The 4,447-nt window shown below is 35.1% G+C and overlaps 1 pseudogene; it reads right to left on the reverse strand.

Moving 5' to 3' along the window:
- Nucleotides 1-3,610: 3,610 nt before the first annotated feature.
- LOC106878590 (pyruvate kinase PKM-like) overlaps nucleotides 3,611-4,447 on the reverse strand; it is a 12,039-nt pseudogene continuing 11,202 nt past the window's right edge.

Below are 4,447 nucleotides of genomic sequence, written 5' to 3' on the forward strand. Positions count from 1 at the left end.
ATATATATACATATATATTAAATGTATGTGTGCTTGTGTGTTTCCCATCATTGACTGACAACCGGTGTTCGTGTATTTGCGTCCCCGTTACCTTGCGGTACGGTAAATGAAAACGGCAGAATATGTACTAGGCTTGAAACAAAAGTACTGTGGTCGATTTGTTCGACTAAGGTGTTAAAAATTCACGTACTATGAAATTACAACGTTGAGTTCCGATGATCTTATAAGTAATTTCTCTCAGTCTTTGCCTTTCATAAAATTTATCTGCGTATTATAAAGTTTGTTCAAAATGAAAACTTTCATTTATATACAGAATCTTCTGATTACTTTATATATGCTTACTTACTAAGCACCTTTGTAAAGGAAGTCCTATATGTTCTGAAAAAGAGGTTTTCTGATGAGTATATCTTAGTCACATATCTGGTCACAGATTACCTAGTGGTAAACATTAACAACATGAATTCGAATCTCAATGTTCCATATTAATTTATAAAACCAGGTGATATTTATTATTAGATTTCTCTGAGAATTACGTAGTATTTCATATACATTTGTAGAATTGCAAGTTCCTCGCTTATTACCAAACATCTTTATGAATTATACCAATAATATACAAAATGATATGAGCATAATTCTTGTAGTTGTTTCAATTTCGTTCAATGTGAGCAAATTGTGATTTTCTACATCCTAAAGTATAGCATCTAACATCTTGTGCAGATATCACACAACTAATCGATGTGTACATAATTCGTATTCAGCGACAGACAATACGTATTTAATTGTTTGATCGATAGCATGTTAATAAATATCAGAACATATAATACGTTGAGTTGTCATCATTTGTTTTATTGTTATTGCTTTCGCCTTTATACATTAACTACACTAAATATATCGACATATCATTTGCGTCATGTTTCCTTTCAATTAGCAACACATAATTGCAACAGTTATAAGGTAACATCCTATGTATATATAACAATGAAATGTACACTGTAGTGTTGATAATTCAATGAATATACTTGCCATGAACTCATGCATTGTTTCTGTGTGTCTCTTTTCTCTATCTTCATACAGCGATACACAGACAGACACACATACACACAGAGACACACACACGCCGCACACACACACGCGCGCGCGAGGGCACGCTCGCTCGCTCGCTTGTGAGTATGTATGTATAATGAGAGAAAAACACGAGCCTGAACTGAATTAGTCACTCATTATGTCATCTGTTACATATGTTCCAGCATACGATAACTCATGATGCCACACTATAAATGCAACCAGTAGATTTACCACATAAGGGCAGCATGCATACTCAAATACTTCTTTCAGAGAGACAAATGAGACACGTGTTTGCTGAATGGCATTACGCATACGGACAGAAACCTGATCGGTAATGATCTTACAACACATTATGCTAATGCTGTGTTCGTCATTCTTAGCGTCGCATGAATCGCCATTGTCAAAGACTACAAACACTGATATTCTGATAGCATACTTGTTACTGGTGAAAAGGAAATTTTGTTTTTTCCACCGAAGTTATATCATAAAATATATAAAAAATATCTTAGACAGTGACTGTGCGACAAAGATATGTGATATATAGATCACTACGTATTGAGAGATAGGGTAAAACCGAGAGAAAAAATTTGTTCAGTTTTGGTATACTATGTAGTCTATTCACACTACGTATTCCTCTCGATTGAACTTAGTTTGTCTATGAAAAACAGAAGACATTAACGAATATTAAGGTATAGAATAGAGATGACTGAAAACCCGCAAATGGAAATTCAAATAATGAATATTTACAAAACGGCAGAGGTTTAATTACAAAATCCCACCTCTAAATCACGTCATGGTGAGTACGACTGAGAAAATGCGTTTGCAATAAATTATAAAGGTTTATTTCCTCTATTGACTATAAGACAATATAAGGTTTGTAGACAAAATTTACAGAACCATTATACGATATTAATATATTCAGACGTTTTTGGGTATCGCCCGTGCCAGTTCCCACAGACTCAACCCCCCCCCGTCTCTTCTGGCGGCGTAACGGAAGCTAGTAGAAGTCATCTCCGGAAGATGCAGAATCCTTCGTGTACCCGTGCGCACGACTGCGTCGAGTCTCTCGAGTTCAGCTTTAGCAGGCATCACCTGCGTCAGCCTTGGTGATCAACCTTAGGTATAATTTTCATCTGTATTAGTTGTAGATAAACGCATAAACAAAGGGGACTGAAAAACTGTATATAACAAAGAAAAATTAATTATCACTTAAAGCTCACAAACTACAGTATAACACAAACTACAAAGTCGAATTGGAACGCCGCATTTACTTCCAGAGTCTAAACGTGATATCAGTGGAACGGAGAATGCAAAAAATTCCAAATAACAGTGATAGCAAGCATATTAGTAGTAGATGCGGACAAGGACGAAGAATATTGATAATGGTATGTAAATGCAGAATATAATCTATATGTAGAAAAAATAAGGAATCTTGCTTTTCAAAGACTTTGTTCAAAAATCAATTTTTTTTTTCCAGTGAATGCCAAATGCTATATGATTATCTTTTATATATCTATCTCACTAAATATGCTGCACGATACCGAAAATTTCTCTTCTACGCTCACAATATATGCTCTATGAAAGCAATCACTTCACTAATGTACCCACGCCCACAAAGTCACAAACACTGCGTTCGAAAAAAGAAATGAAGGCAAAGGGAAACTATGAATTGCATCGGACACGGTGACGAAATTCGAAAACTTCCCCAAAGCAACTTTTTACAAAATAATCACCCGTATTTACAAAATAATCACCACAGCTTGTCGAACAAAGTTAACGTCAAGGAACACCTAAAAAAATGAAAGAGAAATCAACAAATTCAATACTTGTGATTCTCCATATAAAAATATTCCCAAATATGGACAGGATCAGAAGAGAATAAATAACTGTTAGAATGATTTATAAGTAAATAAGTCTACAAAAACATGGAGAAAGTTATGATACTGAGTAAGGTTATGCATTCAGTAGAAGTGTTAATAGCTGAGATAAATTGATTTAATAGCAGTTGAATGAGGCATTTTTCGCTGGAAATAAATAGAATACAAATTGTATGAAAACATATATTTGCAATAATAAAAAGCTGAAAAGCCAGATTTATTTGAATAGGAGGGAAGATATTTCTCATAAATTGAGAGTTTATGTCATTGAGAAAATGCAACGTTTTAAAGATGAATTATTTGTAATGTTTCCTTCAATATGTAGCAACATCATTCAATACCCGATAAGTGGAAGACAATGAATATCTGAAGGTTTATGAAATTTCTGTTAAATATTTTGCAAACAATATAAACACAGCTAAAATAACTTCCATTCCCTCGATTCTTTTGAATACTCACTCCTAAATAATATTTCTACAGTTATGCACACAACAAAAGAGTGTATCGAAGAGACCTATGGTGATAATCTAGTAGATATTGATGAAGTTTCCGAAATGAGACGAAAGTATTGTGTAAATTAAACGTGCTTGACATAAGTGATTTAACAAAACTAACACGGTATATAATAATTATGAAAGTACTGGCAACCCAACATCATCAACATCACATCATTCAAAAGTGACTGGACATAATAGAGTCATTTCATCTCTGCCGGGTGCATTGATAAATCTCAGCGTGTTAGTGAAGCCTGAACCAGATTTTCCATCAGTCACAATCACTAGAGGAACTCCCTTGAAGATAAACCCATGGTCATACCCAGCTTCCAGAGCTCTTTGGATACGTTTATCAACAATCTCAGTTCATTGACTGTCTCTTTTCTCTTCATAATAAATTGGAATAATTCCTCTATATATGTGAGCCTGGCGAGCAACCTTTTCAGTTTTAGTAACAGCCAGTATTGGACAACGTGGACGATAGGCAGATATAAGATGAGCTGACCTTCCTGTTGTTGTAATAACAATGATAGCAGCAGTATGACACTTAAATGAAGCTTCAACAGCTGCAATTGCAACAGTGTGGGTAGCATCTGTTAGAGTTGGTATCTAAACGTTTGCGTTCTTCTTAGCCATCATACGAAGAGCATCGAATGGATAGGAGCGTTTAGCAGTTTCTCCCGATAACATAACACAGTCTGCACCATCAAGAACAGCATTTGCAACATCACCAGCTTCAGCTCGAGTTGGACGTGGTTTCTTCACCATACTTTCCAACATCCGAGTGGCACAAATAACAGGTTTACCTGCTTTGTTGCATTTAGCTACCATCATCTTCTGAGCTAAAAACACTTTTTCAGGGGGAATCTCAATACCCAAATCGCCACGTGCAACCATCACACCATCAGTTTCCTTCAAAATTTCATCAAACTTTTTCAATTGACGGTTTTCAATTTTCAAAAAAAATTAATGTCTTTTCCTTTCTCTCCTAGAACTGTATTTATTATGATA

Source organism: Octopus bimaculoides, chromosome 12 (assembly GCF_001194135.2).
Source record: "Octopus bimaculoides isolate UCB-OBI-ISO-001 chromosome 12, ASM119413v2, whole genome shotgun sequence".
In the NCBI taxonomy this organism is placed as follows: domain Eukaryota; kingdom Metazoa; phylum Mollusca; class Cephalopoda; order Octopoda; family Octopodidae; genus Octopus; species Octopus bimaculoides.